This window comes from Nerophis ophidion, linkage group LG16, assembly GCF_033978795.1.
Source record: "Nerophis ophidion isolate RoL-2023_Sa linkage group LG16, RoL_Noph_v1.0, whole genome shotgun sequence".
Lineage (NCBI taxonomy): Eukaryota > Metazoa > Chordata > Actinopteri > Syngnathiformes > Syngnathidae > Nerophis > Nerophis ophidion.
In genome coordinates this window covers 13,234,988-13,249,921 of record NC_084626.1, presented here as the reverse complement: position 1 = coordinate 13,249,921, position 14,934 = coordinate 13,234,988, and the positions used below count along the sequence as shown (strand labels likewise).

Genomic DNA, 14,934 nt, shown 5'->3' with positions numbered 1-14,934 from the left:
CCTAAGAGTTGCGAAATCACTATAAGGCACGCCGTGAATAATTCATGCTTTGCAGCTTGGATATTTTACATGAGCTCACATACTCATACTTCATTAGGTACGCTTGTACCCGTCTCAACATATTTGCCTTTACAAAAAAATACTGCTCAGGTTTGAGGTATTAGTTGAACAATATATTGACATTGATGTTGCAGTGCATTTCTAAACCACAGCAACAGATTGTTCTGGTGTACCTAATGTTGCGGCCCTGCGTAATGCAGTTTAGCATGGTCGGCACATTTTGAGCACGTGATACTCATGAAGTACTTTGATTGTATGTACCGAATTTTGGGGATTATAAATCGCTCCGGAGAATAAATCGCACCGGCCGAAAATGCATAATAAAGAAGGAAAAAAACATATATACGTCGCAATGGAGTATAAGTCGCATTTTTGGGGAAAATTTATTTGATAAAATCCAACACCAAGAATAGACATTTGAAAGGCAATTTAAAATAAATAAAGAATAATGAACAACAGGCTGAATAAGTGTATGTTATATGACGCATAAATAACCAACTGAGAAGGTGCCTGGTATGTTAACATAACTTATTATAGTAAGAGTCATTCAAATAACTATAACATATAGAACATGCTATACGTTTACCAAACAATCTGTCACTCCTAATCGATAAATCTGATGAAATCTTCTTCCTCGATGTCGCTTCCAAACAACTCTGCCAACTCCAAATGTATGCACCGCTTCCTCTTGTCGTTTTCTGCTGCATATTTCACTACGTCCAGCTTGTAATCTGCAGTACATGATTTCCTATTCGGTGCCATTTTTGTTCAACCCTTCTCAGTTTTTATAAGTTACCGCCAACGATGAAATGATCCATTTTAATAGCTACGGCAGTAGCATATAGCAGTGGTTCTCAAATGGGGGTACGCGTACTCCTGGGGGTACTTGAAGGTATGCCAAAGGGTACATGAGATTTTTTTTAAATATTCTAAAAATAGCAACAATTTAAAAATCTTACATAAATATATTTATTGAATAATACTTCAACAAAATATGAATGTAAGTTCATAAACTGTGAAAAACAATGCAATATCCAGTGTTGACAGCATGATTTTTTGTGCATTTGTTTCATAAATATTGATGTTAAAGATGTATTTTTTGTGAAGAAATGTTTAGAATTAAGTTCATGAATCCAGATGGATCTCTATTACAATCCCCAAAGAGGGCACTTTAAGTTGATGATTACTTCTATGTGTAGAAATCTTTATTTATAATTGAATCACTTGTTTATTTTTCAACAAGTTTTTAGTTATTTTGATATCTTTTTTTCCAAATAGTTCAAGAAAGACCACTACAAATGAGCAATATTCTGCACTGTTATACAATTTAATAAATCAGAAACTGATGACATAGTACTGTATTTGACTTCTTTATCTTTTTTTTTCAACCAAAAATGCTTTGCTCTGATTAGGGGGTACTTGAATTAAAAAAAAAATGTTCACAGGGGGTACATCACTGAAAAAAGGTTGAGAACCACTGGCATATAGCATAAAGCAGTTAGCATTCCATGACCCACAATGCACTTCTGCCATGACCCTCCACCGCCGAATTCGTATTGGTTGACGTGTATGTGACGATTGCTGACATTTTGTTCGTCTATTCCGCGAATGAGATAAATAATATTAATTGATATTTTACGGTAATGTGTTAATAATTTCACACATAAGTCGCTCCTGAGTATAATTCGCACCCCTGGCCAAACTATGAAAAAAACTGCGACTAATAGTCCGAAAAATACAGTATGTTGGGACTGATCTTTGGTGTCTTTACTTTACCTTAAATGGCGGAGCAGAGCTGGAATCAAGTACGCCTTGTCAGCACTGGATTCACAAGACATGCATGTGGTTGAAGTGGAGATGATCCTGGGAACAAAGTGGATGCCTGAAAACATCACTAATTACAGGATCAACTGTAAGTGAAAATCCTTAAAAGTCATATTTTTGTGTGTGGATCCCGGCCCGCCATGTGAACTGTCCTTCTGTTACTACCTCTGCCAAGGAGTTTTTGTTTGAGCATTAACAGGGAGATGAAAAGAAAAAAGCTAACTATTTTTCCACAAAACTTCAAGGCGAACAGAAAGAACTAAAAAACGTGTGGGAAAAGTTGCAGATTCAGGATTAAATATGAGTTAACTTGACATTAGTGATGGGTACCTTTCAGACAGTACCTGGGAATCCATACCTATACTCTGTCTATTTTCATGTGGTAATAATGTTAATTGTTTAATAATAAAATAATCTAACTTTTATCAGTGAGCTGATAATGATAACTATGCTGTCCAGTTGTCATATCTTCTTTTCTTACATTTTCAAGTCTGTTTTGATTTGACTTTTCCCTAGGTGTGATGCCATAGTCAGGAAGTAGTCTTTGCTATTGGGTTGAATTTGCCAGTCTTGTCTTGTGTTGAGTCTTACAGAGTGTTTATACTGTAAATATTGTACTTATCACACAACGGCTGTTTGATTGTAACGTGTATCGTAGTTGAAGTTGACATTACCAAATATGGAGGTGTTGAAGTCGCTAAGTAAAATTGTTTGTGCTAATTTGATGCATGTCTATGCCAGTGTTTTTCAACCACAGTGCCGTGAGATACAGTCTGGTGTGCCGTATAAGATTATGTAAATTCACCTATGTGGGGTAAAAATATTTTTTGCAAACCAGTAATTATCGTCTGCAAATAATTTGCCGTTGATTGTTTGTGCCGTCCAGACTCCAGAGCAGTGGTTCTCAACCTTTTTTCAGTGATGTACCCCCTGTGAACATTTGGTTCACAGGGGGTACATCACTAGTGGTCTTTCTTGAACTATTTAGAAAAAAAGATATACAAATAATTAAAAACTTGTTGAAAGATAAACAAGTGATTCAATTATAAATAAAGATTTCTACACATAGAAGTAATCATCAACTTAAAGTGCCCTCTTTGGGGATTGTAATAGAGATCCATCTAGATTCATGAACTTAAATCTAAACATTCTTCACAAAAAATAAATCTTTAACATCAATATTTATGGAACATGTCCAAAAAAAATGTTGCTGTCAACACTGAATATTGCATTGTTGCATTTATTTTTACAGTTTATGAACTTACATTCATATTTTGTTGAAGTATTATTCAATAGATATATTTATAAAGGATTTTTGAATTGGTGCTATTTTTAGAATATTTTAAAAAAAAATCTCACGTACCCCTTGGCATACCTTCATGTACCCCCAGGGGTACGCGTACCCCCATTTGAGAACCACTGCGCTACAGTATACACGCCCCGCTACCACCAATTATAAGGCGCACTGCCGATGAGCAGGTCTAGTCAGTTCTGTTTTCAGACAAAAGGCAGATTGTACTATAGGGCGCATTAAAGAGCTCATATAATAATTATTTTGTTCTAAACACTTCCTTGTGGTCTACATAACATGTAATGGTGGTTCTTTGGTCAAAATGTTGCATAGATGATGTTTTACAGATCATCCTCAAGCCGCTTTCTGAGAGTCGCTGCAGGACGCGCCGTTTTGTGGGCGGTCTTATTTACGTGGCTCACCTTCGACAGCGTCTTTTCTTCGTCATCTTTGTTGTTGCCGTGTAGCGTGCAAGGACGGGAGTGGAAGAAGTGTCAAAAGATTGAGCTAACTGTTTTAATGACATTCAGACTTTACTTAAATCAATAACGGAGCTCATCTGTGGCTCACTAGTGCAATAACAACGTCAGAAATGTGTCCCGTGAAAAAACGTCCGACCGGAACTCTCTAATAACTAAAGTTTCTTGGGTGAATAATGTAAACTCACTATACCGGTATGTTTTAGTGCTTTCATGGCGAGTTTACTGACAGATATAAGAAAAGAACTCTACACTACTTTATATTAGAAATCGCAACAGCGGAGGATGAATATTACATAAGAAGAAGATAAAAAAAAGAAGATTATCGTCAAAAGCAAATTTTCAGGACTTATTTAGATCCCAAATACAGATCAGCAGGTACTAGAAGGTAAGAAAAGTTGCTGTTGCATAATACTATGAAACAAAACACCGGATAATATGTCTTACCTTATACACACTACATAATAATACTCGTATGTTGAAGCACAGTACAATCCATGAAGCGGTGCGACGTCATAGCTTACCAAAGTCGTACTAAAACATTTTGATTAATTTTTGAGCGCCCTGTGTCATGTTCTATATCTTCAATGGAACAGATACAATTTTGGTGATGTTTTCTTGAGTTATATTGCAGTCTACACGTATCTCTTATGTGTGACTGCCATCATATTGCAGTCTACAGGCATCTCATATGTGTGACTGCCATATACTGCCACACTTATCATTTCACTATGTACAAAATAAAATAGCTTTGAGGTGGGTAAGCACAACCAAAATTATTCCGTGCATTAGGTTGTTATAAGGCGTGTTGTTGAGTGTTGAGAAAATGATTGGATTTTTTAGTGCACCTTACAATTCGAAAAATATGGTACAAATGTTAACAGGTGTGGTTTGGATGTCGCCGGGCGTTTGTCCCTGTGAGCCGCCGTAGCAAGGCAGCCAAAAGCAAGAGCAGGGGAGGTGAGCGCTAAGATGCTTTACCTTGTGACTCCACTCACTTCCAATAATCTGGGCCTTGCAAAGGGGGTTATAATTAGCCTGAGAAGGCTAATTGTGGCTGGGATTTAATGTCACACACGCAAAGACGCACTGGGATAGGAGCGCACGCAGACTAGCAGATTCATGACTCATGCTAAGCAGTCGTCATTACCCGCCGCACACGACTAATGAACTAACGCCGCTCAATGGCGCAGAGCCACTAAGGAGCAAAGTGAATTAGAATTCTCTTGGTTTCAGCTGCCGAGACAATCTCTTCCTTCATTCAGCCGTCAAGAGTAGTTGGCCCGTCTTTCGGTCGCCACGTTCGTCCGTTTGTGTGTCTGCAGCCGGTCGGTCAAAGGACTCATTAGGAAAATGTGAGGATAAACTGGACGCAGCGAGCCAAGCAGCTCATCCTCCTACTGGATTACTGCAAACACTGTCAGGCCTGCCATAGGCCGGGAGAGATGTGATTGAAACTCATTGATTGGTTTCATGAGGATTGATTTGGTCCGTGTCAAAAGGGTCACATCTTTTAAGTAAGGGCGATATCTTGTAATTAGACCCTGAGTACCATACTGGAACTGTTATGTTGCATGTTATTTACAAACCCCGTTTCCATATGTGTTGGGAAATTGAGTTAGATGTAAATATAAACGGAATACAATGACTTGCAAATCATTTTCAACCCATATTCAGTTGAATGCACTACAAAGACAAGATACTTAATTTTCGAACTCATAAACTTTATTTTTTTTTTGCAAATAATAATTATCTTAGAATTTCATGGCTGCAACACGTGCCAAAGTAGTTGGGAAAGGGCATATTCACCACTGTGTTACATCACCTTTTCTTTTAACAACACTCAATAAACGTTTGGGAACTGAGGAAAATAATTGTTGAAGCTTTTAAAATGGAATTTTTTCCCATTCTTGTTTTATGTAGATCTTCAGTCGTTTAACAGTCTGGGGTCTCCGCTGTCGTATTTTAAGCTTCATAATGCGCCACACCTTTTCGATGGGAGACAGGTCTGGACTGCAGGCGGGCCAGGAAAGTACCCGCACTCTTTTTTTACGAAGCCACGCTGTTGTAACACCTGTCTTGCTGAAATAAACAGGGGCATCCATGATAACGTTGTTTGGATGGCAACATATGTTGTTCCAAAACCTGTATGGACCATTCAGCATTAATGGTGCCTTCACAGATGTGTAAGTTACCCATGCCTTGGGCACTAATACACCCCCATACCATCACAGATGCTGGCTTTTGAACTTTGCGCCTATTACAATCCGGAGGGTTATTTTCGTCTTTGTTCTGGAGGACACCACGTCCTCTGTTTCCAAATATAATTTGAAATGTGGACTCGTCAGACCACAGAACACCTTTCCACTTTGCATCAGTCCATCTTAGGTGAGCTCGGGCCCAGCCAAGACGGCAGCGTTTCAGGATATTGTTGATAAATGGGTTTGGCTTTGCATAGTAGATTTTTAAATTGCACTTACAGATGTAGCGACCAACTGTAGTTACTGACAGTGGTTTTATGAAGTGTTCCTGAGCCCATGTGGTGATACCCTTTACACACTGATGTCTGTTTTTGATGCAGTACTGCCGGAGGGATCAAAATCCGTAATATCATCGCTTACGCGCAGTGATTTCTCCAGATTCTCTGAAGTTTTTGATGATTTTACGGACCGTAGATGGTAAAATCCCTAAATTCTTTGCCATAGCTCGTTGAGAAATGTTGTTTTAAAACTGTTCGACAATTTGCTTACAAAGTGGTGACCCTCACCCCATCCTTGTTTGTGAATTACTTAGCATTTCATGGAAGCTGCTTTTATACCCAATCATGGCACCCAACTGTTCCCAATTAGCCTGCACACCTGTGCAATGTTCCATATAAGTGTTTGATGAGCATTCCTCAACTTTATCAGTGTTTATTGCCACCTTTCCCAACTTCTTTGTCACGTGTTGCTGGCATCAAATTCTAAAGTTAATGATTATTTGCAAAAAAAAAAGTGTTTATCAGTTTGAACATCAAATATGTTGTCTTTGTAGGATGTTCAACTGAATATGGGTTGAAAATGATTTGCAAATCAGTGTATTCCGTTTATATTTACATCTAACACAATTTCCCAACTCTTATGAAAATGGGGTTTGTATAAATGTATGTATGTATGTGTATACCAGAGGTGGGTAGTAACGCGCTACATTTACTCCGTTACATTTACTTGGGTAACTTTTGGGATAAATTGTACTTCTAAGAGTAGTTTTTATGCAACATACTTTTACTTTTACTTGAGTATATTTATAGAGAAGAAACGCTACTTTTACTCCGCTCCATTTATCTATATTCAGCTCGGTACTCGCTACTTTTTTTATCGATCTATTAATGTTTGTTTTGGTTTTTCAAAGAAGGATCTACGCATGCCTGCGTTTCACCAATCAAATGCAGTCACGGGTGACGTTGGACCAATCAAACAGAGCCAGGTGGTCACATGACTGTCACACGTAAAACCCGACTTAAACAAGTTGAAAAACTTATTGAGGTGTTACCATTTAGTGGTCAATTGTAGGGAATATGTACTGTACTGTGCAATCTACTAATAAAAGTTTCAATCAATCAATCACAAGTGTAAAGGAAAAAATACACTTTTTATTTCAACCGTACTTCCCGTCAAAAGCCTAAAGACTGATCGCACAGTTCCTGTCTTCACAATAAAAGTGCCGCTCCATCACGCCTGCGCTAACAAAATAAGAGTCTCGGAAAGCCAGAGCAAACAAGCTAGCAAGCTACGGAGTTTGCCGCCAATGTATTTCTTGTAAAGTGTATAAAAACGAATATGGAAGCTGGACAAATAAGATGCCAAAAACCAACGACTTTCATGTGGTATTAGACGGAAAAGACGAACTTTTTTTCTCCTTCATTTGAAAACGTGGACGTTAGCAGCACTATACTGTCTGATTCCAATCAATGCAAGTCATCAGAATCAGGTAATACACCAACTTATATTCTTGTCTTCATGAAAGATAGGAATCTATATATTAAACATGCATGAATATTCATTAAAACACCTTTAACATGTCAACAAAAACGTCAAAATAAATAAATATAAATTATATACTCTATATATATACATGTGTGTATGTATATGTAAATAAGAGGTAGATCACCTCGACTTGGTCATTTATTAAGTAATTGATTAACGTTGAAAAACTTATTGGGGTGTTACCATTTAGTGGTCAATTGTAAGGAATATGTACTGTACAATCTACTAATACAAGTTTTAATCAATCAATCAATCATTGAATGCCTACTGAGCCTATGGTGCTGTTAGGGTATTGTGGCTCAATGTGCCTTGGTTTTTATTTTTTATTTTAATGTACTATTATTTAATATATAATAATGTTTTAGTTGCTTAAGAGATATTCCTGGCTCTGAATTTGTTCATTGCTATTTTTATGTTTTTGTGCATTATTTGTTGCCGTAATCATTAAACAAACAGGTTACTCATCAGTTACTCAGTACTTGAGTAGTTTTTTCACAACATACTTTTTACTTTTACTCAAGTAAATATTTGGGTGACTACTCCTTACTTTTACTTGAGTAATAAATCTCTAAAGTAACAGTACTCTTACTTGAGTACAATTTCTGGCTACTCTACCCACCTCTGGTGTATACATACACACATATATATATATATATATATATATATATATATATATATATATATATATATATATCTATATATCTATATATATATATATATATATATATAGATATATAGATATATACATATATATATATATATATAGATATATAGATATATATATACATATATATACATATATATATATATATACATATATATATATATATATATATATATATAGATATATATATATATATATATATGTATATACAAACCCCGTTTCCATATGAGTTCGGAAATTGTGTTGGATGTAAATATAAATGGAATACAATGTTTTGCAAATCATTTTCAACCCATATTCAGTTGAATGTGCTACAAAGACAATATATTTGATGTTCAAAATGATCTTTTTTTTTTGTGCAAATAATCATTAACTCTAGAATTTGATGCCAGCAACATGAGACAAAGAAGTTGGGAAAGGTGGCAATAAATACTGATAAAGTTGAGGAATGCTCATCAAACACTTATTTGGAACATCCCACAGGTGTGCAGGCTAATTGGGAACAGGTGGGTTCCATGATTGGGTATAAAAGCAGCTTCTCAAAAAATGCTCAATCTTTCACAAGAAAAGATGAGGCGAGTTACACCCCTTTGTCCACAACTGCGTGAGCAAATAGTCAAACAGTTTAAGAACAATGTTTCTCAAAGTGCAATTACAAGAAATTTAGGGATTCCAACATCTACGGTCCATAATATCATTAAAAGGTTCAGAGAATCACTCCACGTAAGCGGCATGGTCGGAAACCAACATTGAATGACCGTGAACTTCGACCCCTCAGACGGCACTGTATCAAATACAAACATTTTAAAGGATATCACCACATGGGCTCAGGAACACTTCAGAAAACCACTGTCACTAAATACAGTTTGTCGCTACATCTGTAAGTGCAAGTTAAAGCTTTACTATGCAAAGCAAAAGCCATTTATCAAAAACATCCAGAAACGCCGCCGGCTTCTCTGGGCCCAAGATCATTTAAGATGGACTGATGCAAAGTGGAAAAGTGTTCTGTGGTCTGACAAGTCCACATTTCAAATTTTTGGGGGAAATATTCGACATGGTGTTATCCGTACCAAAGGGGAAGCGACCCATCCAGACTGTTATCGACGCAAAGTACAAAAGCCAGCATCTGTGATGGTATGGGGGTGCATTAGTGCCCAAGGCATGGGTAACTTACACATCTGTGAAGGCACCATTAATGCTGAAAGGTACATACAGGTTTTGGAACAACACATGCTGCCATCCAAGCGCCATCTTTTTCATGGACGCCCCTGCTTATTTCAGCAAGACAATGCCAAGCCACATTCAGCATGTGTTACAACAGCATGGCATCGTAAAAAAAGATTGCGGGTACTTTCCTAGCTCGCCAGCAGTCCATACCTGTCTCCCATCAAAAATGTGTGGCGTATTATGAAGCGTAAAATACGACTGAAGCTCTACATAAAACAAGAATGGGAAAGAATTCCAGTTTCAAAGCTTCAACAATTAGTTTCCTCAGTTCCCAAACGTTTATTGAGTGTTGTTAAAAGAAAAGGTGATGTAACATAGTGGTGAACATGCCCTTTCCCAACTACCGTATTTCCTTGAATGCTCCTGGGGCGCTAATTAATTTAAAACCTCTTCTCACTCCTGGGATTACTAATGGAATGCAGTAAAGGAAAGCATGCGCTAATTATTTTAAAACCTCTTCTCACTCCGGCACTTACCAAAGGCATACAGTAAAAATTTGAGTGTAATGTAAGGATACCATCATGAAAAGCACATTTAATTAAAAAAAAAAAAAAACGTTATTATGGTCTTACTTTTACTTATAAATGAAGTCAGGCACCAGCGCCCCCCACAACCCCAAAGAGAATAAGCGGTACAAAATGGATGGATGGATGTCCATGCCAGCTCCTTCTGATCAAAAGCATTGATAACTTGTTTATAGAAGTCTTCCTTATCTTTCTTCAGTTTTAAAAGTCATCTTTGTCTCAATGGAGATCTTCCTTTATTACCCCCTGCTTCGATTGAAAGTCCAGTTTAGAAAACAGCTATCAGACCGCTGCTATCAGTTAGCTCGGCTACTCAAGTGCGGGCGAAGACAGAATTATCCTCGGACAACTCCCCCTCCCGTTCTGCTCCGTGGGTGATCTCTTTATCCCACTGCTGCCACCATGAAGTGTTATTGTATAAATAATACACTGGGTATTTAGTAGGAGTGTGGGAAAAAAATAAATTCGAATACGAATCGCGTTTCTCACGTTGTGCAATTCAGAATCGATTCTCATTCTTTAAAAATCGATTTATTTTTAATTTGTATTTTTTATTATTTTTTTTTTTTTTCAATCCAACAAACCAATACACAGCAATACCATAACAATGCAATCCAATTCCAAAACCAAACCTGACCCAGCAACACTCAGAACTGCAATAAACAAAGCAATTGAGAGGAGACAGAAACACGACACAGAACAGAGCAAAAGTAGTGAAACAAAAATGAATATTATCAACAACAGTATCAATATTAATTATAATTTCAGCATAGCAGTGTTTAAAAATCCCTCATTGACATTATCATTAGACATTCATTAAAAAAAATAAAAATAAAAATAGTGTCACAGTGGCTTACACTTGCATTGCATCTCATAAGCTTGACAACACACCGTGTCCAATGTTTTCACAAAGATAAAATAAGTCATATTTTTGGTTCAATTAATAGTCAAAACAAATTTACATTATTGCAATCAGTTGATAAAACATTGTCCTTTACAATTATAAAAGCTTTTTTTTTTTCAAAATCTACTACTCTGCTAGCATGTCAGCAGACTGGGGTAGATCCTGCTGAAATTCTATTTATTGAATGAATACAGAATCGTTTTGAATCGGAAAAATATCGCTTTTGAATCGAGAATCGCGTTAAATCAAAATAATTTATTTATAATCGAATCGCGACCCCAAAAATCGATATTGAATCGAATCGTGGGACACCCAAAGATTCGCAACCTTAGTATTTAGGACTGGATCATGCTTTATTTCATCCCGGTTGTTTACATAGCCAGCATAGGAGTGTTACATCCTAAAAGGTCTGTCATATCCGTCCCAGCACATATCACGTCACTCGTTGTCACTTCTTCTGCAGCCGAGTAGTCGCAAGAAGGATCACTAGCGCCTCTACTACCAGGAGGCGGGAGTCATTTAATGACTCATATTTGACAGACGCAGCTACGGTATATTAATAAAACATAGCTGCTTAATGTTCTTTTTAGCTTACCTGTATTCAATAGCTTCAATCCTACTGAAAAGCTCTGAATCTTCTTCCCTTTATGCAATTTCAAACTACCGGTATTGAAATCAGCCTCCTCTCTTTTGAAATTGATGACAGGGGAAGTGTCACTCGTGACGTCTTGAGTTTGACAGGCGGTAATACTAAGCATGCGCTAATTATTTTGCGAAGCGAGTTTGACCCGGCAGTAATTCAAGGCAGGCGCCAACTATATGCCCTACGGCCATTCAAGGAAATACAGTACTTTGGCACGTATTGCAGCCTTGAAATTCTAAGTTAATTATTATTTACAAATAAATAAATAAAGTCTGTGAGTTTGCAAATATCTTGTCTTTGTAGTGCATTTCATTGAATATGGGTTGAAAATGATTTGCAAATATATATATATATATATATATTATATATTGTATGTATGTATGTATGTATGTATGTATGTATGTATGTATATATGTATGTATGTAGATATATATTTATATATACTGTATGTATGTATGTATGTATGTATATATGTATGTATGTACATATATATTTATATATATATAAATATATATATATATATATATATATATATATATATATATATATATATATATATATATATTACTTAGCTCACCTACCAAGCAACCATAACTGAGATGTATGTATGTATGTATGTATGTATACATGTATGTATGTACATATATATTTATACATATATATATATAAATATATATATATATATATATATATATATATATATATATATATATATATATATATATATATATATATATATATTACTTAGCTCACCTACCAAGCAACCATAACTGAGATGTGGCCCACTATGAAAACGAGTTTGACACCCCTGATCTAGAACATTGATTCTCAAACAGTACGTGTACACTGGTACACAAGTTTCCTCTAGTGGTATATCAAATAATCACTTGATTTAAAGTACAGTGTTTTACTTGCCTACGTTCAAACAGTGTTACTGCTCAAACTGTGTGTAATATTCAACATTTTAATTTTGAAAATTCCTCGCGCCAACACTGATTCATATGCCAAGTATTTACCTTGAAAAGGCTTCATGTTCTTTATGTGTTGGTTTCAGGAGCACCGTAACCAGGAGGCTTCTGCTCCTTCATGGAGAACCTCCCAGGACCCTGAAGACTTGAAGGCCCACTGATGGGAGCATTTTTCCTACATGCCTGAGAACGCCCGCTACTGGACATCCTTCATGTCTGAGGATTACACCTCCAACAAGGCTTTTTGATTCCACTCTGATGCCAATTCTTCAAGATTTTCATAGGTTTTTCTGGTAACAAAGTTCACACTTCTTTCCAAGACACAGCCGGAGTTCTCGGGTCCTCTGATCTCTACATTCCAGTTGAGGGAACGCAAACCCTGTCTTTGAATGTCTTCTCCTTTCCTTCTTCTCCGTCTTTCTCCGGGAATGCGTCGTGTAAAATGTGGATGTGCACGCACACGACTATAGGAAACAAGGAAAACGAAGCCCATACGTGTACTTTTTTTTTCTTCACCGCTCAGAAGCGATTTTTTTTTTTTGTCCCCCCAGTTAGAATGTGAGGAGGGACATGACTGCCGGCGTGCCCGTGAGAGCATGTGAGCGTCTCACACAAAAGAGAGGACCAAATGAATGCGTGGCAGCCATCACAAAGCCATGGTTAATATCCTTATTGTCTGTGTGGAGCAACACGTCTTATCTTTTTACTTTCGTTTCATTTTCTGCCTCATCGGAAAAGCCTTATTCACACTTTTGTTTACTTCTATACCTCGTATGTCATTGTTTGTTTTTACACAGCTGTACACTACTCTATGTACATAATCAACATGTAAATTGGTCATTTGTGGAATAACATTTTTACCCTTCGTCCTTTTCTTTGGTAGAACTTTGTATTTAATGCTTTTTTTGTTGTTGTCGTTGTCGTCGTCGGTTTTCCGGCGCGGGATCGTTTGCTTGGTGACTTTCTTTCCAAAAGAGCAATAGCATGCAGATTATGGTATATAGCACAATGTCGTGTACATTAGTGGCGGGGAAATGCTTGTTGTTGTACAGTTTGTGGAGCAGTTTACAACCTTCGTACCAGACGTCCACGTGTGCATGTTAGGTGCAAATGCATAAGAGCATGCCGAGTGCAAGACACACACACGCACACACACACAGACACACAGATACACACACACACTTGGCATCCCCTTTTCTGCTGTTTAATTATTGATTCATTGACAAGCTTGGCCCACTGCCTTTTTTCGAGGTGCAGATGAGCAATTCCAACATTCTATGCAATGACTCATTTTGGAAACAATTCAAATAGTTCAAAAGATCCTTTCAGTCTGTATAAATTTAACAACTGTAGTTGTTTTGTTTTTGCATGTTTTAAGACATGGGTGTCCAAAGTCTGTCCTGAGGGACCATTTGCAGCCCCGCAACTCATTTTATCCATCCATCCATTTTCTACTCTTTGTCCCGGGGGGGGGGGGGGGGGGGGGGTGGGGGTGCTGGAGCCTATCTCAGCTGCATTCGGGCGGTATGTATTTTTATTAATTTTTTCCGAAATTTAAAACCAAACACAACCTGCATCTAAATGTGACAAATCAGGATGAGGTGTTGTTATGATGTACGAAGTGTTTGAAAGGTACACGGTAGTACCTGGCTTTCTGTGAGCCATCCCTTCAAACAAAAAGCAAATCGAACATAAAACCAAATCCCTTTTTTCCATAAGAATGCAATTAATTGGTTTTAAACACTTTTAATAGAAAATAATTACAGTTGTACGTGCAAAAAACATCATTTAAGAATAATTAACATGACTTTTACTTTGGCAAGGAATCCAAGAAAGTTTCTCATTGTCTTTATCAGCCTAAACCCTTTTGCTCTGTAAAATTGTCAATTTATGAATGTAAAACTGTTTGTTTACTTTGTTGACCACTAACAGGAGAAATAATAAACTAACTAATTAATAAACTAAAGTACTATCTTAAGCAACTTTCCTTAGCACCATGGTGGATTATTTTGTAGTCTTACTTAATAAAAGAAAGTACAGAGACTGAGTCACCAATTTTTTGTTAGGACTTTTGGACTACAGTCGTTTATCAGAGTTAAAGGCCTACTGAAATGAGATTTTTTTATTTAAACGGGGATAGCAGGTCCATTCTAAGTGTCATACTTGATCATTTCGCGATATTGCCATATTTTTGCTGAAAGGATTTATTAAAAAAAAGCCTTGCCTTTACCGGAAGTAGCAGACGATGTGCGCGTGACGTCAAGGGTTGTGTAGCTCCTCACATCCTCACATTGTTTACAATCATGGCCACCAGCAGCGAGAGCG

The 14,934-nt window shown here is 37.0% G+C and overlaps 1 protein-coding gene across 4 annotated transcripts in view; it reads left to right on the top strand.

Annotated features, from left to right (window-relative positions):
- bsnb (bassoon (presynaptic cytomatrix protein) b) overlaps positions 1-13,482 on the top strand; it is a 263,285-nt gene extending 249,803 nt beyond the window's left edge. For 3 of the 4 annotated variants that reach the window (XM_061874322.1, XM_061874321.1, XM_061874319.1), the window contains exons 12-13: positions 1,854-1,972; positions 12,696-13,482. The gene's annotated coding sequence lies outside the window, so the exon portion shown is untranslated. The remainder of the gene's footprint in view (positions 1-1,853; positions 1,973-12,695) is intronic. The other variant, XM_061874320.1, reaches the window with a different exon arrangement.
- Positions 13,483-14,934: the final 1,452 nt, after the last annotated feature.